General features: G+C 39.6%; 1 pseudogene; it reads left to right on the top strand.

Moving 5' to 3' along the window:
• The first annotated feature begins 16,750 nt into the window (after positions 1–16,750).
• Positions 16,751–17,711, top strand: LOC110216899 (olfactory receptor 5V1-like; annotated as a pseudogene).
• Positions 17,712–22,652: the final 4,941 nt, after the last annotated feature.

The following is a 22,652-nucleotide window of genomic DNA, read 5'->3' as shown; positions in this document are numbered from 1 at the left end:
AGGGTGATGTACAGTAGAAGGCCCCACCCAAAAATAGATAAAATTAAGCCAATAAATAAACAAGGGGAAGGTAAAATGTAGAGAGATCTAGATACACTGAACAAAGAAACGGGACAGACAAAGGAGCTTAAATTTGATATGGCAGAGGCTCTACTCACTGGCGACACAGAATTAAGAAGGACTACAGACACCTTCATACACACACAGTGGTGTGCTGGAGCCAGCTCTAAATGGCTGATGAGAACCAGTGGCAGTGTGAGCATTAACACCTCAGAAATCACTGGCTCCAAATTAGGGCTTGGTGTATTGTTTTGTTGATTATCTAAACCAGCTGCTGGCAAACACTCTGGGGCCAATTCTTCTTTGTTTTTTTTTTTTTTAATGACCCAAGAGCTAAGAATGGTTTTACATTTTTAAATAGTTGGAAAAAAAAATTCACATTTCAGTGTTCATAAATGAAGTTTCATTGGAACACAGCCATGCTCATTCATTGGCATATTGTCTATAGAAGCATATATGCTAGAAGGGCAGAACTGGATAGTGGCACCAAAGCCCCTACGTGGCCCTCTCTTGATCTCAAACTGCTGCTCATTGAACTACAAATCAGTGATGCCACTAGAACTCGACAGCATTCCAATCACCATCCCAGGCTATTTTTTAAAATATTACTAGTATAAGCTCATCATGTCAAAATAAGAAGAGAAAAAAAAAGTTTTATTATGATTTTTTTTGAGTTCAGGGCCAAGAATGACATTTTTCTGAATGAGAACCACCCTCAGCCACTATTATCAAACAATGAATGGTTTTGAAAATTAGCTTTTGCTTCTGAGTTGATGTTAATGAATTAAACATAAAACTACAATGAAAAGCAGCACTTATTTGTGAAATTTACACACAGTAAAGTCAATTTGGTGACAACTAATATTGTTTGAATCATAAGTAATGTCAAGCTTCTTTATATACTTCTCATGCTGTCAAAAGTTAAAACAAGAAGTAAGATTTCCACTCCCCCACACATTTGCAGCAGAGGTAGTTTCTAAGCTCAAACTACAGTTCCAGCAGCATTTTGTAGACCTTGATGCAAATACAAAAGAAATTCCCTTACATACTTAATCTGCAATGTAATGACATGCTAAGAGGCAAATATCAAAAGAAGAATTTGACAGAGTTCTATAAATGCTTTCCAAGTGGTAAATATACTCAATTAAAATTATATGCTTATGGATGGATATCAGTATTTGACATTGCCCATCTACATGAAAAGACATTTTAGAGATGAAATACATAAAATCCCATGACAGATCAGCATTAACAGATGAACATTTACAATCAACTTTAATAAAAGCAAACACTAACTTTGAACCACAATTAAGTGAAATGTTATCCTCCCCCCAAAAAAAATTCTATTTTTCTTATTAGTAGACCTATGTAACAAGAAACTGTACTTAATTATCATTTTTGTATTTTGAATTTTGTCATTAAAAAATTCATGGAAATTTATTTTCTCCCTTGTTATATAAGTTGTTGTCATTCAGTCTTTTTTTTAGTTGTGTCTGACTCTTGATGCTGCCATTTGGGGTTTTCTTGGCAAAGAGGGGTTTGCCATTTCCTTCTCCAGCTCATTTTATAGATGAGGAAACTTAGGCAAACAGGGTGAAGTGACTTGCCCAGGGTCACACAACTAGAGTATCTGAGGCCGAATTTGAACTCATGAAGTGCCTGACTCCAGGGCCAGTAGTCTACGCCACTGCACCATCAAGCCGCCTTGTTGTGTATAACAAGTACCTCCAGAATAGCCTCAATTTTGCCTCTTGGCCCACAAAGCCTAAAATATTTACAATTTGGCCCTTTAGAGAAAAAAAAATTGTCCAATCCTGATATAGCTTAAGAAAGTTTTAATAATGAAGATTAAATTTTAAAATGCGTGTGCACACATTTTTCTCCCTGGAGAGTCCACTTGTTAACATTTACTTTAAACTTTAAACATTGCTTGAGCCCAGGCAGGATGCAGTAGAAGGCTCAAGGAATGAAGCTATCCCCAGACTTAGACCTGGTAACTGCAGGCTAATAACAATGATGATGATGATGATAATTAGAATTGATATATCACTTTAAGATCTGCAAAGTGTTCTATATCTATTATCTCATTTCAACCTTGCCCTTGTACTCTCTTTCGCTATACGTGTGTATTTGTGTGTGTATGCATATACATATACTGTATTTATATAAACACTATACATAACACATATCCATACATGATACAATACAATTCAAAAAAAGATAGAAATATTGAAGAGGACGTAATAAATGAAAACTTCTTGGAACGAAACACCATGAAAGAATATTATTTAAGCTAAAATGTTGGCTGTGGTGCTGGAAGAGGAAGGCAAGATTTCGAATAACATATTTATCTGGTTGAGGAACAGGCAAGGTCAAAGATCTAGGGAAGCACAGACAAAGAAAAAGAAATCAATTTAAGTAAATTAAGTAAAGAAATCAAATTAAGTAAATTCAAGGAACTTTGAGGAGGTGGTAATCAAGAGTGAGAGGGAAAGCTTGTGAAACTGACAAGCATCAAATTACTATATGCAAAATCAATCTCGAGGACAAAATATTAACTTGAAAGGAGATAAAAATCAAGGCATAAGAAATAAATAGAAGGTATAAACTCAACAATTATAATCATAAATGTACCTGGATTTTAAAATCCAATTAAAAAAAAGGGAATGGGAGAATGGATAAGAAAACAAGATCTAGCAATTTATTGCAAATAAATAACATATCTAAAAAATAAAGCCAAATGCAGAATGCAAACGGGAGACTGGAACAAAATTTGCTATGCATCAGATGATTCCAAAAAAGCAGTAATTGTAATCATACTATGACAAAGCAAAAATAAAAATTGACAATATCAAGCAGGATGAACAAGAAAAATAAACTATGCTTAAAGGTTCCATAGACAATGAAACTATTGTCACCATTAAGGGTATCTGCACAAAATAGCATACAGGATCTAAATTCATAAAAATAAACAGAACTGCAAACAAACTCTAACAATTATGCCAGATTTTAATATGTCTTATGGAGCAGGATAAATCCTAACAGAAAGAAGACTAATGCCATCTCCTGAACAGGAACACTAAAGAAAATACACATTCTCAGCATTTCTTGGTACCTTTGTAAAAGTAGATATTAGGCACAGAAAAATTATTACTAAATATAAAAAGCAGAAATAGGAAATACACCCTTTTAGACCATAATGCAATAAAAAGTAATAAATCATATAGGGAACAATGATATCCTGAATGAATGGATCAAAGAACCAGTCATAGAAACAATTAACAACTCTGTTGAAGGGAATAGTAATAATGATACAACATACCATAAGTTTTAGGATGCACATAAAGCAGTTTCTAAAAATACATTAACAAACCTGAAAAAGAGCGGATTAATAAACAGAGCATGGGGGGCATCTAGGTGGCGCAGCAGATAGAGTTCCTGCCTTGCAGTCAGGAGGACCTGAGTTCAAATCCGGTCTCAGACACTTGACCCTTACTATCTGTGAGACCCTGGGCAAGTCATTTAACCCCGATTGCCTCAGCAAAATAAATAAATAAACAGAGCATGTAATTATTTAAAAACGAAACAAAACCCAGGGCATCAACAAACACAAACTAAGCACAAAACAACTCAGAGAGCGGAGATAAAATGGAAAAAAATTACTGTAGAAATGATTTTCTTAAAAAGTTGAGGGCCCATTCTCTGAGGATACCAATAAAATCGATAAACCTTTAGTCAGGAGGATTTAAAAAAAAAGATCAAATTACCAAAATTAAAGATAAATAATGAATTTGCAAAAGGAAATGAAAAGAAATTATTAGAACTACTTGCTCTTCTCTATCTCTACATATATATGCTAACAAAACTTTTTTTTAAGTAGCAGAGAAACTTTATTTATAGAATAACATATAGTAGCTCAGTTGAGAGTTGTTTTTTTAAAATCTTCATTTACTGGTTGGCAAAGGGACCTTGCTAAGCCCCACAGTCCAGTGGACCTGGGTCCACCCCAATTGGACGTTCCAACTCCCACAGCGCTCCGTGGCTTCTCTGGGAGGCACCTCTGCTGCTGCCACCAGCCTGCCCTCCCTAAAAGGGTTTTCTCAACTTCAGCTTCTCCTGATTCCAGGTCCTTCTCCTCTCCTGGCTCCTTCCTGCTGTTGCTGGAGGACCTCTGCATAGTGGCCTGGCTCCTTGGCCCTCTCTGCCCTCCTCTGGCCAGGCTGGCCTTGGCCTGGCAGGGGTCCAGGTGACCTGGGCAGGAGGGCATCCTCCTCCGTTCCTGGACCATGTGGCCCAGCCTGCGTACGTGTGCTTCTTGTAGTTGGGGCCTGGCTCCTCCTTCCAGATTTTGGGTCTGGGCACCAGGGAGAAGGAGGAGGAGGTGGAGAAGGTAAGTCAAGGCCAAGAATTGAAAGGAAATGTAGGTTTGGTACCAAGAAAAAAAATTAAGGAAAAGGGAAGGGAGGAAGGAAGGAAGGAAGAAAGGAGGTGGAGATGAAGGTCTGGGGCAGCAGACATTGAAAAGGCATGGAGAGAGGAGGTGGAGGATCCTATGGGAGGAACAGCATGGAGGCCAGTGTGACAGGATCCTGGAGTGTGTAGAGGGGAACGGAGGAGTAAGAAGACTGCAGAGACAGGGGGGCTAGGTTCTGAAGGACTTTAAAAGAAAACAGAATTTTAATGTTGGGGAAATACCCTAAGGTGGTACAGGATTTGTTATCCTGGGGTCATGGTTCCCAGGGTCTGTGTGCAGAAGGAAAATTGGATGATGCATCTATGGAAAAAGGGATGTCTCCTCCTGCAAAGGATTATCACAGCTTGATATCATTTCCAAGAAGGGATGTAAACTACTTTTGCCCCATATGGTGCTGCAGAGACCATACAGATAACTCTCCAAGAAAATCTTTTGAAAAATCCATCAATGAGCCCATCACAGAATTCCATGACATCTCCTTAGCAATCCCAGCTCCATGACAAATTATCCTTGAAAACCTCGTGGCCTTAGATACTCTGCTGGCCTCTACAGGGGTGATACATGACCCACTCTGCTCTGAATGTTTCATCTACATCTTCATACAGTGAAGAAACTGAGGAACATGCTCATTCTATACAGAAAGACCCAGAGGAATTGGGGAAGTCTAAATTCCAACCAATTGCTTGCATTACCTTCTTTGAGACTACCTCCTGGTTCCTAAATCTTAGTAGCTGGGCAAATTCCTTTGTCAGAGTTTAGTAACACCTTTCCTTTGTAGGTCTGTGTGTTATTATATGGGGCTGTATTCTGTCTCATGTCATACTTAACTAAGATGCCTTAAAACTAGAATATTTGGTTCAAAGAATAAAAAAATAAACACAAAAATTAACACACACACAAAGACACAAACAACAGAGATGAGGCAATTGCAACTTATACAGGTGCCCAAAAATGAAGAGGAAAAAAAATCCTCGAAGAGTTAATGGCAGAGTTAAAAGCTGTCCTGCCCTTGATTTCACAAATGAAACTAAAGTGACACCCAGAGCGCATCAAAATTTCTAGGAAGCCTCTGAACACCTATACGAACTTCTCAGCCAGCAAGCTTTTATCTAGCCAGCTTACTGATGTATAGCTATTTTTAACCAGTAGTTTTCATTGTGCATGTCTATAACTTTTTCTATTAAAACAATGCTCCTATTTTCTTAATCAGAAAGAAATTTAGTCTGTTGGCCCTCTCTCTATGAAATAGGCCCATTCCTACTACACAGCTCTTGATGTCTCCCAACTATTCTTCACTTGTCAGTGCAGTTACAAGAAATTTCTCTGACAAAATGGAATAAAGTTGTTCCTTCCATTGGACTCTCTTCCTCCTATTTATTATTATTATTGAAGTAGATAAATGGCCAGTAGACAAAGTACTGGACCTGGAGTTAGGAAGATCTGAGTTCAAATCTAGACTCAGACACTTCCTAGCTTTCTCTCTGAAGAGAAGAGGTAGTAGTACAGCCTGTACAATATGGCATAAGATCAAGCAAGTCATTTAATATTTGCCTGCCTCAATGTTATCATCTGTAAAATGGGGACAGTAATCACACTTACCTCCCAGACTTGTTCTGAGGATAAAATGAGATAATATTTATAAAACACGTTGTGAACCTTAAAAGTGCTATATAAATGCTAGTTATTATTATTATTTCTATTAATAGGTCTATTCTGAATGCCCTGTTATTCCTTGCCACTCAAAATTTGCTCACATTTTCCCCCCTGGCTGGACTGTCCTTTTCTCTCTTTGCCTTTTTCAATTCTTGCACAACCTTAAACTCAGTTCAAATGACACCTTCTCTAGGAAGCTTTCCCTCATCTCCCTAGTAACTGATAACCATTTGTCCTTAGACCTCACGCAGCACTTTGTTTTACTAAATCTCTCTACTACAGATTAATGTTATAGGAAATAGATTGTCCAGTGACAATCACAGGGGGGTCTCTCTCTTAGTCACTGCTGGTAAGATTCTTGCCAGAGTCTTCCTACATAGGCTGATCCTTCATCTAGAAGGTGGTCATCTACCAGACAGCCAGTGTTAATACGGTGTTTGCTGATGGATAACTCCAGGAGCAGAATAGAGGCCTGTACCCAGTGTTCGTCGATCCGACAGAGGACTTCGATACTGTCAGCCACGAGCGCTTACGGAAAATTCTGTCAAAAGTTGGTCGCTCGGAGTAGTTCATCAGCATTGTATGCCAATTTCATGATGGCGCGCTGGCCCAGGTTCTGGGTAATGGACGATGCTCTCCCACTTTCTCAGTCACCGATGGAATGAAACAAGACTGTGTGCTTGCTCCCACGCTTTTTAACATGATGCTTTCAGCCATGTTGTCAAACGCCTTCAATAAGCATGAACAGAGCCTCAAGATCAGCGACCGCACGGAAGGTAAATTCTTCAACTTGAAAAGGTTACAAGCCAAGACTAAAGTGGAGGGAGTGTTGGTGCATGAGCTTTTGTTCACAGATGATTGTGCACTCAATGCAGCCTCTGATGCCGAGATGCAACAAAGTGCGGATCAACTCTCTGCTGCTTATGCTCGTTAACAACAAGAAAACACAGGTGCTCCACCAGCCAGCACCACACCATCCAGACATGGAACCATTGGTTACAGCAAATGGAGAAGTTTTGAATGTTGTGGATAAGTTCACTTACCTTGGCAGTATATTTTCGAGGGATGTACCCACGGTAATGAGGTCGAAGGACGCATTGCTGGAATTAGCTCAGTGTTTGTGAGGCTCCAAAGGAAAGTATGGGAGAGAAGAAGTATTAGACCGTCTACCAAACTACAGAGCCATTGGGCTGACCTCACTGTTGTATGCCCGTGAAACCTGGACAGAATACCAGTGCCATGTCAGGAAACTGAATCACTTCCATTCGAATTGTCTTAGGAAGATTCTGAAGATCACCTGGCAGGACAAGGTACCAGACATTGAGGTGCTTTCTCAAACTAAACTGGCAAGCATTCAACCTCTACTGCAGAGAGTGCAGCTCTGATGGGCTGGCCACCATATTCAAATGCCAAATGGACACTTGCCTAAAGACCATTTTACAGAAAACTCACACAAGGCAAGTGCTCACATGGAGGTCAGAAAATGTGATACAAGGACATTCTCAAGGTCTATCTTAAAAACTCTGGAATTGATTGTATAGAGATGCTGGCATAGGACCCCCCCCTACCCCACCCCCCAGCACAGCATGCCCATAGCAGAGAAGGTGCTGTGCTCTATAAGCAAAGGAGAATTGAAATAGCTCAAAAGAAACACTAGATGCACAAATTTAGAGAACCCACCACAAATGTTCATAGGGATTATTTGTGCCCAAACTGTGATAGAGCATTGCGAGCTCCCAATCAAATACACTATAACTTGACTCTAACACAGTGATGTCATTTTGGTCCTTTTCAAGAATGAAGGTCAACAACCTCCACCACCTCCTCCAATATACTCAACTGTTGTAGTTCTGTGTTATAGTCACCTACGTACAAAGATACTTAGGGCTTGTGGGGGGGGGGGGGTGACGGGGAGGGGAGACATAAGGCAAAGCCGGCTCCACCCAGGCCCTTTTCAGGCTTGCCCTCATGTGAGATGCATGGAGCATAATTGCCATCATGAAAATGGAAAGAAGTTGAAAGGAGCTTTCTCATTCCAAGTCAGAAAGTAGACTGAACCTACAGAGAGGCTGCCTGAGGCAGAAGCAAGGAAGTGAAAAGACCAGCAATCTAAGCCTGAGGGTGTCTGCTGGCTCCTTGGCTGCCTGGGGCCTAAATAGCCTGTGAGGATAGGGCTCCAAGAAATAACTTTCTCCCAGCAGGAAGAGATATCACAGCCCCTCCTACAGGGCAGCAGAGGGCCTGAAGAGGCCTCCTAAAACCAAGCAGCTGGGTCCTCAGCTGGGTGAATAAAACAGACTTCCCAGGGGCATTTCACAGAAGCACCATTTGCCCTTGCCACGTCTGCTCCATCCATGAATGCTCCCCTTGGGTCTTCTCTGCCTGTGCATGTGCCTTACTTACATGCCCCTCCATTCACACTGTGGTCTATGCCCTCTTTCCCACAGGTCATCTGGTTACCTATGGGCGAGTGTCCCCTGGTTTGTCTGGGGAGACTCTTTGTTTCCTTATTTTGCAGTGCTATTGAATTTTATGTCCCTTGCTTTGAAGTAATGTTTCCTTCAACTGGCTAATTAAAAAAACAAAAACAAATCAAGAAAGGATCACAAACTCTGATTTTGAGTGAACATTGACCCACACTCATGATAAGCCTCCAGCCTGGGGGAGGAGTCACGGAAGTTCACAGGTGACAGAGAGCCCCAGGTACTATGCGTATCTATACAGACATACATCTGGAAGGTCCAGGAGGGCAGAGGCCTCATTAGGGCATAGTGTAGTGTATGGATAGTAGATGCTTGAGTGAATTGAAGTGGAAAATGCCAGAATTATACAGTGAGTAAAGCTCAGAAATGTTGACAAAGAAATAATGCTGGAAAGGCTCCAAAGAGACGATTCTCTGGGTCCCTTTGCACTGAAACATTCTATGAGCCTCTGACCCTGGGGAAAAGGAAAGCCTCATGGCTTGAGGCACTGAAGTGCAGCTAGTCCAGAGACTCCAGAAAATAACCTTAGGGACTAAAGCCTGCTCTGGCCTCTAGGGATGGACCAGGTTAATAGAAAATAACCTGGATGATAACTTGAACTCTTCAGGCTGATGTCCCTGATCTCACACAGGAGTAACCCCTGAGGCTAGGCAAGAAGGTAGAGCAGCCAGCAGAGGAGGACCTGAAGAGCCCAAATCATCTCATTGCAGGCGTCTGGGCAGCAGCTCACTGCCAGAGCTGATTCCACCTCAGATCTTAAGATTAAATCAGGAGCTTTTTGGTTTTTCACTCATGAAATTAATTTTCCTCTCATTCAAGACACCATAACCTCTCCTTTGTGTTTTCTATCTAGTTTCATTCACCTATTTCCTTTTTTTTTTTAAAAAAGGAGAAAATTCCGAAGTCATATTTCTTTGATTGACATGAAATTCCTTCATTTTTTCCGAGTTTCCTAAAATAATTTAATGTTTATCCTAGGGAATCCATGGGAAAAAGAATGTTCTCACCACAGGTCAAACCCAGGACTAATGAGGGCTAACAAAATATATTTTCAGCATGCTTTATGTAAGCAAAAAACATGTGGTCAGTTTTTTTTATTGGTTTTTAAAAACTTTTTTAAATTTAATTTTCATTGAAAAAAATCAGTTAATTCAGCAAAATACTGTTGTATTGCCATTGTGGACGATAGAGCAAAAGGATGGTATCATTAGATCAATGCATTACAAAGGTGGGGCTGCCCACCATGAAGATTGCTTTGGAGGGAGCTGAGAATAGAGTGAGGAAGACCTGCTTTGGGGCTGCTACAGTAGTGCAGGCAGGCACTTGGTGATGAGGGCCCATTGAAGCCCTGGGAACAATAGGGAGAATGGAAAGGACAGATTTGGGAGATATTTCAGATGGGAATGGATAGCATTTGTTTCCCAACAAGGCTGGGAGAGAATAGAAGATTACACAAATAAAGCTACTGGCTGCTGTCCCCACTGATCTACCCCTTGAGCCAATAATTCCATTAAAACAGAAGCTCCAGCCCCATGTTTGTAGGTGAACATGCTCTTTGCGTGTAGGCCTACCCTGGTCCACTTCTCTCCCCAAGTCTGCAGGAATACCCTTCTTCAGAGGTCTATAAAGGATACAATAGGAGTAATTAGAAAGGCAGGAGTACTAAGAGAATGTGGTAGCTAAAATAATCATAATAGATAACATTTATATAGTTTATACGTTTATACACTGCTTGTCACTGGGCTAAGCACTTTACAAACATTATCTCATTTCATCCTAGTAGCCACCCCACAAAATAAGTGCTATTATTATCCACATTTTACAATAGAAGAAACAGAGGCAAACAAAGGATAAGTAACTTGCCTAGGTTGCACAGCTAACAAGTGACTGAGGCTAGATTTGAACTCAGATCTTCCTGACTCGAGGCCTGGCACACTATCCACTGTGATACCTGTCTGCCTTGGCTATAAAGGCAAAGAAGTGTGTACAATGGTATCCCATAGGAAGGAGTGAATTAAGAGGAGTGGAGAATTCAAAGAGGATGAGGACTGAAAAAAAGGCCAGATCATGTGAAAACAAGAGTCACTGATGATCCTTGAGGGGATGGTCTCAACAGAGAGATGAGGATGGAAGCCCAGTACTAAGGGTTGAGAAGGAGATGGGCTTGGGAGAAAGTAGAGGCATTTGGGGAAAACTTTTACAAAAAGTTTAGCAATAAGAAGAGAAAAGTTTCAGGATGGAAGCTTGATAAGATTAAGCAAACTTTGTTTTTGTTTGTTTTTAGTTTTAGAATTGGGAAGACCTGTACACAGAGGGGAAGGAAAGACTGATGGTGCATAAAAGGAAAAATTACTACTATAGTAAGGTCCTGAGGGAGGGAGAAGATAATAGGTTCAAAGGTAGAGGGAGCAGGATTACGCTTTGTTAGGAGAGGGGATCCCTCTTATTCTGAGAGAAGAGGGATATAGAAAAAAATGAGTGGGGATGCTGAGAAGTGTTAAGGAAAGGGAGAGTATAGTTGTCTGAAAGCTGTATCTGATGTCCTCAGTCTTAGTGAAGAGTAGGCAGAATTGCAGAATTTGGGAGTTAGACGGGACCTCAGTAGCCATCTTGTACAACCCATACACAAAAAGAATCCTTACACACTCAATGAGTGGCAAAATCATCATTTGTGAAAATGAGGATCAGAGGGAGGGAAGAATTTGGAGATGATACTATGGGGAATAACAAATGAAGTGAAGGAAGTAGAGTAGAGGTACTGTCAAGAAGCAGGGATTGTTACTCAAGCTTTCAGTTACTGAAATCATCAGGGTTTCATGATTTTCTCCACTGACATTCAGAATTCCTGGATGAGAAACAGTAAAATCAGATGCTGAAGCTTATAAAGGAATGAATCACAGGTGATTAATAGTGAAGGTGAAGAATGTAAGGGTTCAGTGAAGGGTAGTAACTAGTAAAACCTTCAACTGGCAGACCATGTAGTCATGGCTATATGTAGTAAAAATAAAACCATAGGGAATGAATTGAGTTGGGAGAATAGAGGCATGTCAGGGGACTATAGATTGTGAAAAAGGCAAAGGATAGATTCACTGTGAGTTTCAGAGGACAGGTAGAAAGGGAGGACAGGCTGGTCATGGTAGAATTTCAAAATTCCAGATATTATATTTGGCACAGTTCCAGAGTTGTTGAGGTCTTACATGAAAAGAGGGTCAGGTTGCTAGAGAAGTCATAAATAAGTCCCTGAGACAGATAACAGGCTAGAGGAAGGAGAGGCATATCATGATAGAGTCACTCAGAAACTTGAGAGAGTGACCATTAAAGTTATATATGCCAGCAAAAAGGATAGGGAGAATATGACACTCTAATGGATTTGTGATCCCATAGCTGTGGGAGTGCTTTCCAGGGGTGCAGATTGCACCGATCCTTGCCTGCTCCTCTTGTGTGGCTCACGTCCTTGTCAGCCTCAAAGCCTGAATCCACCTACTATGTTAGAGGCCATCCTCTTTTTCCCCTGACACCTCAGGGCAGGTACCTTTGGGGCACTCTGACTGTTCACCTATCATCCCTCACTATTCCCACATGCTTCTCCCATTTTTCTGACAAAAATTTTTTGATGATGCTGTTCACAGGTATTCTTTTTTATACACAGTTCCTCATTGGTTATACATTGTAGCCTACTTACCACGCACTTCTCTACTGCGCTCAGGGGGATGCCTATCTTGAGGTTTTGGAAGCAGTGATGATCCAGGGCTCATTACCATACAGCAACATTAGTACAATGTTTGTGTTGAAAAGATGGGACTTTGCTGTTACAAGAAGCTTGAGATCATTAGAATTACTTCACAATTTCCTGAATGCAATTAAACCCACTCTACTCCTCCTTCTCAACAACATAGTTCATGGACCACTTGCATTGCCTGTCCAAGATTTATGTACTACTGAAAAACTCTATAAAATGTCTGTTCAGATTTATACCCTAATTTGGATAATAGACATCCTTCATCCACTTGATCTTTTTTGTGGTGATAACAATAACACTAAGGTTTCCAAAGTACTTTATTTCTTGGCCCTCACAGCAGCCCTGTGAGGTACTATTATTATCCCCAACATTATTATCTCAATTTTGTAAATAAGGAAATGGAGACTTAGATAAGTTGAACAACTTTCCCAGTTCAGATGAAGTCACACAGGTTGTATCACTTCTTTGCTTAAGTCAAAACTTGAACCCAGGTCTTCTGGTTCCAATTTAAGAACCCACGTTGGCGCCAGTTCTTGACATATTTCTTGTTCTCTAAAAGAAGAAACAACCTCTTACAATCTATTTTTGGAAAACTCTAGGTGTTAGGGAATTCTCTAATGAACTAAAGGATGCCTCCCTATGACTTACACCCATGGGCTCGTGTTCCACATTCTATATAATGAGCTTGATTTTAGCTGCTAAAGACTCATTCTCTGGAAGATACTGGATGTAGAGTATAATACCCCAATATCACTGGTTTCTTGCACAGCTCCTCAAGAATGACTGATTGTCTCTCTTACCTCTTTCATTCACCCTCTTCTCTTCTCCATTTCTGTCACTCTAAACCTTTTGCCTTCTTTTTTTTTGGGGGGGGTGAGGCAACTGGGGTTAAGTCACTTGCCCAAGGTCACACAGCTAGTGCATGTCAAGTGTTTGGTTTGAGGCTGGATTTGAACTCAGGTCCTCCTGACTTCAGGGCCAGTGCTCTATCCACCGTGCCACCTAGCTGCCCCTCCTTTTTTTAAAAAAAAAATTATTTTTAGTTTTTAACATTCACTTGCATAAGATTTTGAATTTTACATTTTCTCCCTCTCCCTTTCCTCCCCTTTCCCCAAGAAAGTGTGCAATCTGATATAGGCTGTACTTATATATTCATATTAAGCATATTTTCCCATTAGTCATGATGTAAAGAAGAATTAGAACTGATAGGAGGAACTATGAGAATGAAGCAATAAAACAAAACAACAAAAGAAAAGGAGAGCAAATAGTATGCATTCAGATAGCATTTTCCATTGTGAGTCTTTTGGAGTTGTCTTAGATCTTTGCATTGTTGAGAAGAACCATGTCTATCAAAGTCAGTCATCGCACAATGTAGCTGTTACTGTGTGTAATATTCTCCTGGTTCTGCTCATTTCACTCAGCATCAGTTAACCTTTTTCCTTCTACCTCTTTGGTTCAAGGCCCCAGGAGGATTGAGATCAATTAGCAAATTTCATGTGTCCCTTCCCTCCCCTCTTTGCCATGACCTCCAGGCTAGCTCTCTCTCTTTCTCCTCCTTCCCTTCAACAAGGTGACTGTGTTGTTGCCCAACAGGCAATTGATAATTATAGGGCCCAGAGTTTGGGTAACCAAAGCCCTAACTAACTGCCACAGCTCAGGAGGACTGAGGGAAAGGATCAAGCAACATAAACACTGCTTCTGAAAAGTCCTTCAGAGGAGGACATAGAAAGGAGGTCTGTGTCCCCTAAGAAGAGACATGGAGTAAAGACTACATGCAATATCAGTGATGGGTGTACAGGATGAGAAGCAGGGTAAGGTTTTATCCTAAGAGCTCCTTTCCTTTATATTTGTAGATATTTCTCTTGGTGGCTTGCAGAATTTGTTGCTTGTCATTGTAATTGTGAATTTTACCCATCATATATATTGGAGCTGAAGCATAGGATTGTTATTGTTGTTGTTTTTTTCTGAAGGTAATCTATGAATTCTTTCAATTGGTGCTTTGTTTTCTATATTCCAACATTCTGGGAGTATTATTTGCCGCATAATGATGTTCAGGTTTTTTTTAACTTGTCACGTTTGTCAGGGTGGCCTATAACCCTTCAGTTGTCTCTTCAAATCTTGTCTTCAAGATCAATGTGTTTTATTTACATGCAATTCATGTACCATGTATACAGATCTCTTAATGTTACTGGGTTTTGCTTTTCTTTTCTCAACTTGTCTCACCCCCAGTACATGTGCATTCCTAATCTATTGTTCCCCCTTGTACTTAGCATTGGAGATTCGGACTGTAGATATAGGCTTCAGAGTCACATGCATAGACCTAGGTGAAATCAAAGAATTGAATGAGATTTTCAATAAAGAGAGTAGAGAGAAAAGAGAAGTGGGTCAAAGCCAGACCTTTGAGGGATATCTTCTTTCAGAGATCTGTAAAGGATATAGAAGTAGTGGTTAGGAAGGGAAGAGAACTAAGGGTATGTGACAGCTCTGAAGCCAAGGCTTGGAGAAGCAGAATGGAGTATTGGAAAAGGGACTGATCTTGGGGTCAGAGGATCTGGCTCAGATCTGCTGCTTGCTAGCTATGTAACCTTGGGGAAATTACTTAACCTTTCTAGGTACCAACTTCCTGCTCCACAAAAAGAAGGAATTATACTAGCAGATCTTCAGCTCACTTCAGGTTCCAAAAGTAAGCCTCTAGGAGCCTTTCTAAAAGGAAATGTTCTGAACCATTCTCCATATGTAGTGTGATCAGGAGTATTACTTCCTTTCTAGGAGAACCAGATGAAGCTGGCCCATACCTTATTACCAACACTTAAATTGAAATCAGAGTGGACAAAAGAGAATAGAAAACCACACATGAAAATCAATCTCATTCTCTTACAACCCAACTTAATTACCTACAGGTTATGAATGATCTTTGGTTGTCCCCTCAAACTAAATCCACCCTCAAAGAATGCAGATTTGTCTCCATCAAGGATGTTCCAAAGCAATCCTGGAGGCTCAGAAGACAATTTCCAAAGAGAAGTTCCCTAGAAGTTTTGAATAATGGCAGTATTATTGGAATAAGGAAGGAAATATGTTTTATTAAATGCCTATTTTGTGCCAGCCACTGGGCTAAGGGCTTCACAAATTTTATCTCATTGGATTCTCATAACAACCATGCCAGGTAAGTGCCATTACTATTTCCATTTTACAACTGAACAAATTGAGTTAAAGGTTGAGTGACTTGCCAAGGGTCACTTAGGTAGAAAGTTTCTTAATCCCAATTTGAATTCAGGTTTTTCTGATGTCAGGCCCAGCACTATATCCATTGCACCCCCTAGGTGCCTCCAAATATAAACATATCAATTATAAACCTAAAGATTTTCAAGGTGACTACTTTGAAGGGATGAACTTTATCTGATAGGCTTTAAAAAAAAAACCCAGCCCTATTGCAGTTTGACTTTATGTAGGCAGACAGCCAATTCTAGGCAAAAGTTGACAAGGAGGCAAAGTTTGTAATTCACTTCCTTGATTTCTGTCTTTGCTTCCCTCTCCTACTTTCTGCTCTGATGACTCTTCGACCCTACATCACCTTTCCTCAATCTTGTACCTCTCCCTCCCCCATCCCCTAGAGTGTTGGCCAAAGTTCTCCCCTGTGAAAATTAGTTTTGAAGAAGCTGGAGATCTTTTGCCTTGAGAAGAGATTTGCAGGGGACATGATGATGTAATGGCAAATGTGTGTTGGCTCTTGTTCTACATACCCCCATAATGTCAACCAGGTATTCATGTCACCTTGGGGCCACATCCAAAGGGGGTCTGGCAAGTTGTGACCTGTCTAAGGCAGCTAGGTGGCATAGTGGGCATGCTAGTGGCCTAAAGTCAGATAGACCAGACCTCAAATGTAATCTCAGACACAGAAAGGTGTCAGGCAATAGAATTACTAGAAAGAAAGCAGTAGGATTAGACTTTCTTTTTTGTATTTGTATCCCCAGTGCTTAGCACAGTGTCTGTTACATAGCAGGTACTTAAGAAGTGTTTATTAACTGACTGAAAGAATGTCACAGCAGCACAGCCTTTGTATAAAACAGCAGTCAGTCAATCACTGAGCTCAGTGCAAAGGAGTAAGTGAATATCAGAGAAGCAGTCTAGTGAGAGAGAACTCCAGATTCATGAGTTGAGAATTCCAGTGAAGCCAAGATTCCTCCCTTGGGTGGCTGTTGTTTGGTATTCATATGAATATGTCCTTGTCCATCTTTGTCCTTCCTGTCCTCTCTCTGTTCTGGGTGTAGTGAAGGGGGTTGAGGACGAGGAAGGAAACAACTCCTCCCCCAAACAATGACATCTTCTATTTTCATTCCAGCTATGAAGGACATTAAAGAAAGGGGAAACCAAACAGTTGTCACTGAATTCCTCTTCCTGGGGTTTTCCAACCACCCAGAACTGCAGGGATTGTTCTTCCTGATATTTTTGGTTGTATACCTGGTAACTCTTCTGGGGAACCTTCTCATATTAACAGAATCAACGCTGTTCTTCATACTCCTATGTATTATTTCCTCACCAACTTGTCCTTCTTGGACATCTGCTACTTGTCCACAACTGTCCCCAACATGCTGGTAAATTTTTTCTGAGAGAAGAAGACCATTACCTGTGAAGGCTGCCTGTCCCAGATCTTCTTTCTCATTACTTCTGCAGGTTCTGAGTGTGTCCTGTTGGCTGCTATGGCTTATGACAGATTTATAAACATTTGCCATCCACTACGCTACCAGTTCTCATGAGCAAGAGGGTCTGTGTCTACTTAGCAGCTGGGTGCTGGCTGTGTGGAGTAGTGAATTCTCTGACACACACAGCGCTCACGGCAACTCTCACTTTGTGTGGTCCTAACCAGATCAGCCATTTTCTCTGTGATATCCCCCTACTCCTGAAGCTGTCCTGCTCAGACACTTCAGTCAATGCAGTTGCAAGTATCCAGTGCTACCTTTGGTGTGAGCACCTGCCTCTTCACTGCCGTGTCCTACATGCTCATTATCTCTGCCATCTTGAAAATCCAGTCTGCTCAAGGGAGGAAAAAAGCCTTCTCCACCTGTGCCTCTCACCTCAAAGTGGTGGTTATTTACTATGGAACCATAAACTTCAACTATGACCAGCCAGCTCAGACTACTCCCTAGATGTGGTCATCTTGGCCTCTGTTCTCTTCTGTATTGTTACCCCCATGTTAAATCCCATCATCTACAGCCTGAGAAACAAGGAAGTCAAAGGTGCCTTGAGGAAACTATGTGAAAGGTATATTTTACCTAGTGAGTCCAGTGTTCAAGTCAGTTCTTAACCTGGGGTCCAAGACCTTGGTTTAAAAAAATATTTATTAACTGTATTTTCAATACAATTGGTTCCCTTTGTAATCCTTTTTATTTACTTTGTATTTTATGCATTTAAAAATTTTGTTTTCTGCCACTACACTTTCCTTTTTATTCTTTCCATTCTCTGATTTTTATCTTCAATCTTTACCTATTTACTGGTTGCTTCCTCACCTGTCTAACAAACATGCCCCATTTCTCTTCACCTGCAAAAAACCCTCTACAACCCTATGGCTATCAGCTCATGTCTCTCCTCCTTTGTGGCTAAACTGCTTGAGAAGGTCCTCTAACATCAATGCCTCCATTTCCTTTCCTTTCAATCTCTCTAAAATCTCTAGAATCTGCCTTCTGGCTCCTCATTCAACTGAAACTGCTCTCTCCAAAGTAATCCATGATCCCTGAACTGCTGAATCTAATGGCCTTTTCTCAGTCCTCATCTGCTGCCTTTGCCACTGTTAATCACTCTCTTCTCCTCAATACTTTCTTCTTTCTAGGTTTTCCTGACACCATCCTCTCCTAGTACTCCTCCTACCTAGGTGATCATTCCTCCTCAGTCTCCTTTGTTGTATCATTATTTAGGGCATGCCCACTAATTTGGGTGCCCCACAGTCCTAGATTGTCTTCCCTTTTCTCTCTATTCTATTTCACATGGTGATTTCATCACCTTCCATGGATTCAATTATCATGTCTCTGCTGATGATGCTCAAATCTACTTATCTAGCTGACCTCCAGTGTCATATCTCCAAGTATCGCTTGGACGTCTTGGACTGGATGTTGCATTGATGTCTTAAACTCAACTTACCTAAAATCTGAACTCAGCTTTCCCCCAATCCTCCCTTCTCCCTAACTTCTCTTTATTATTGAGGGTAACCCCCACCCTCCCAGTCCCCAGAACCACAATCTAGGTGTTATTCATGACTCCTCACTCTTGTTCTCTATATCTAATCTGTGGCCAAGGCTGAAGATGACCCCATCATAACATCTTTTGTATACGTTCCTTCTTTCTTCTGACATTGCTACCATACTGCTACCAGACCCTTACTATCTTATGTCTGGACTACTCCATAGTCTGCTGATTGGTCTCTCTCTACTTCAGGCCATCCTACAGTCAGATGTCGAAGTGATCCTCCTAAAGCACAGGTCTAACCATCTCACCCCCCTATTCAACGAACTCCAGTAGCTTGCTATCATCACAAGAATCAAATAAAAATGCCCTGTTATTCAAAGCCCTTCATAACCTGTTCCTGTTCACCTTTAGTCTTTTGTTTTGTTTGATTTATTTTTAATTCTGGAATAAAAAAAGCATTTCCATAAAGTAATTTTAAAAAAGATGACTGCACATGAAACTGTAAATCTATTATGTACAACTGGTTATTCCTTTTAAATACTTATTGCGTAAATTTTTTTTCCTCCCAATTCTGCCCATGTTGCCCTAGAGATGGCTACCTTTAGTCTTCTTATATTCCACCACATACTCAGTGATTCAGTGACACTGGTCTTCTCATTGTTCCTTGAGAAAGATACTCTATCCCCAACTTCTGGCATCTTCCCTGGCCGTAGATCCTCCATACCTAGAATACTTTCCCATCTCATTTCCACTTGCTGGCTTCCCTGGATTCCTTCATGGGCCACCTAAAATCCAACCTTCTGCAAGAAGCCGTTCCCAATCTCACTTCATTCTAGTTCCTTCCATTTACAAAAATATTTCCAATTTATCCTGTTTATAGCTTGTCTGTACATAGTTGTTTCCATGTTGTGTCTCTCATTAGACTGTAAGGTCTTTAAGAGCAGGAACTGTCTTTCTTTGTATCCTTGCTAAAACTTTCTTTATATTATCAGCTCCTAGCAGAGGACAAATTCTAAATGCTTAATAAAATGTTTATTGACTGACTAAGAAGAGAGTCCATAGGCTTCTTTTGACCTCCAAAGGGGTCCATCTCACATAAAAAGTTTAAGAACACTTAGGCTAGATCAATATAACTCTTCCTATATAAATCATTCTTATGGTGAGAATAACAGAGAAGATTTGAAGGGGTACAAACCTAGAGGGTAACTCAATAGTACATGACTATGAGATTCAATCAGAAGCCTCTTAATAGCAAGGATTGGGATTTGCTTCGGTTTTGCTTTTCTTTTGGTATCTCCAGTCCTCAGAACAGTGCCTCCTAAATAGCACATCATTAAAACAGAAGCAACTTTGATCTTGATGTGTTGAGGGGAAAGAGGAATCTTCTTAATAATTAGAATTTTTGAAAAGTGGAATGGGTTAAATAATTATAATTACACAATAAGAAATATTAAATTAATTTTTTTAAAGTAATAAGCTTGAGGGTGAAGATCCTTACTAACTGGGGGCTTATAGACGCCTAACACACTGTCCTATGGTATTTACATTTTGGGGAACTATATACCTAAAACATTATACATTTCATAGTGTTCTAGAGTTCTACAATATCAAGTCTTCTACTGAACACTATTTCTGTGCTTCTCTTTGACCTGGGAAATTAACATAGGTTGTTAATATGCTTGCAGGCTTTTGACCTCTTACATGATACTTTCAGATAATTTTTATCCTAATATAACTGCAATAAATATCTTTTAAAATAAGCCATGCAATTGACTTCCTACCACTTGTCAGGCTCTATATCATCTCTATAACTAAGGACTTTCTATCAGCCATTCACTACTTTATGGCACCAATGATGGGTCAAGACTGGTAAGAAGGTAATAGGTCAAAATAGCAAAAGCCAGGAACAGGACCCAGGTGAACATGATTGGATAAGTTGAATAAGGTAGAAAAGGTGGGAAGAAAGGAAAGAAGAAAGGAAGGGAAGGAGGAAAGGAAAGAGGAAAGAAAGGAGGAAAAAGCAGTTAGCAAAGAATTAATATGTATCACATTTTGCTTAGTCCTGGGGACAAATATAAAAAGAGACACCATTTCTGTCTTCAAGGAGCTTACATTCTTATAAGGGCTTACAACATTTATAGGCAAGTGGTAGCCAGGGAAAGAGAGGTGGAAAGGGATTTGGGTGGGAAATGAGTGGTTATGTATGTGGTAGGCAGATGATAAGTGGCCTGGAGTAGATAGCTAGATGGTTAGATAACTAGTGCATACCCATTAGGTCAGAACAAGAAAAGAGCAAAAAGTGTCATTATGATTTTTTGAGCTAAGGGCCAAGTATGAATTTTTTCTGAATGAGAACCATCCTCAGCCATCATTATCAAAGACTGAATGGTTTTGAAAATTAGCTTTTGCTGAAGACATGGTGTTTCTTAATGAATTCATGGGCAGCTAGGTGGCACAGTGAATTGAGCACTGGGCCTGTAGTCAGGAACACTTGAGTTCAAATCTGGCCTCAGACACTTACTAGCTGTGTGACCCTGGGCAAATCACTGAATCCTGTTTGCCTCAGTTTCCTCATCTGTAAAATGAGTTGGAGAACGAAGTGGCAAACCACTTCAGTTTCTTTGCCAAAAAAAATCATGGGATCATGAAGAATCAGTCACAACTAAAATGACTGAATAACAACAATGAATTCAACATAAAACTATAAGGAGAAACAGCACTTATTTGTGAAATTGATACCACAGTAAAGTCAATTTGGTGACAACTAACATTGTTTGAATCACAAGTAATGTCAAGTTGCTTTGTACACTTCCATTGCTGTCAAAATTAAAGCAAATAAGATTAAACCTTAAAGTGTGTGAATACATTTTTTCCCCTGGACAATCCAGTTGTTAATATTTACTGGCACATTCTTTTAAATATTATTTGAGTGAAGGGAATGAAATCATCACCAGACTTAGTCCTGGCAACTGTAGGCTAATAACAATAATAATGATGATGATGACTAATGTATATATATATACATATGTTTATATGTTTCTGTATACTTTAAGGTTAGCAAACTATTTTGTATCCATTGTCACACTTAAGCCATACCCTCGTATTCTGTCTCTCTCTCTTTCTCTCCTTCCCCAGTGTATTTATAAATGTTTTTATATATATATATATATATATATATATATATATATATATATATAAACATTTATAAATGTTTTTATTTATGTTTTTATATATATATATAAAAACATTTATAAATGTTTTTATTTATATATATATATGTATATATGTATATGTATATATATGCATATATATATTTATGTATATGTATATATATGCATATATATGCATATATATACATATGTGTGTGTGTGTGTAGTATGTAAATTCATGTCCTATACATGACACAGTGCAATTCAGAAAAGGATAGGAATATTGAGGGCATAAAAAATTAAAACTTTTTGGAACAAAGCACCATAAAAAAATATTATTTAATTCTTTTAAATGACACATTTATCTGTCTGAGGAAAGGGGAAGGCAAAGACCTGGGGAGGTATAGACAAAGAAAGAGAAATCAACAATTTAAGTTAATTCAAGGAACTTTGAGGAGGTGGTAATAAGGAGAGAGAGGGAAAGCTTGTGGAAACAGACAAGTATCAAATTAGTACAAGCAAAATTAATCTCAGGGACAAAATGTTAACACAAAAGGAGACAAAAATGAAGACAAAAGAAATAAATAGAAAAAGATGTAAATTTAACAATTATAACCATAAATGTACCTGGATTTTAAAAATGCAATAAAAAGAAAGAGAATGGAAGAATGGATAACAAAACAAGGCCCAGCAATTTGTTGCATATAAATAACACATCTAAAAAATAAAACTACACAGAGAATGAAAATGGGAGACTGGTACAAAATTTATTATGTATCAAATGAAATTATTGTCACCATTGAGTATATTTGTACAAAATGGTATATCCTATCTAAATTCATAATGGTAAACAAGATAGAAAACAGAATCAAAAAAAGTCATCTAACAATTGTAGGGGAGATGTATATGTCTCATGC

Source organism: Phascolarctos cinereus, unplaced genomic scaffold, assembly GCF_003287225.1.
Source record: "Phascolarctos cinereus isolate Bilbo 61053 unplaced genomic scaffold, phaCin_HiC Scaffold_5;HRSCAF=322, whole genome shotgun sequence".
Lineage (NCBI taxonomy): Eukaryota > Metazoa > Chordata > Mammalia > Diprotodontia > Phascolarctidae > Phascolarctos > Phascolarctos cinereus.
Note: the sequence above shows the minus strand (reverse complement) of the source record. Positions and strands in the feature narration are given on the sequence as shown.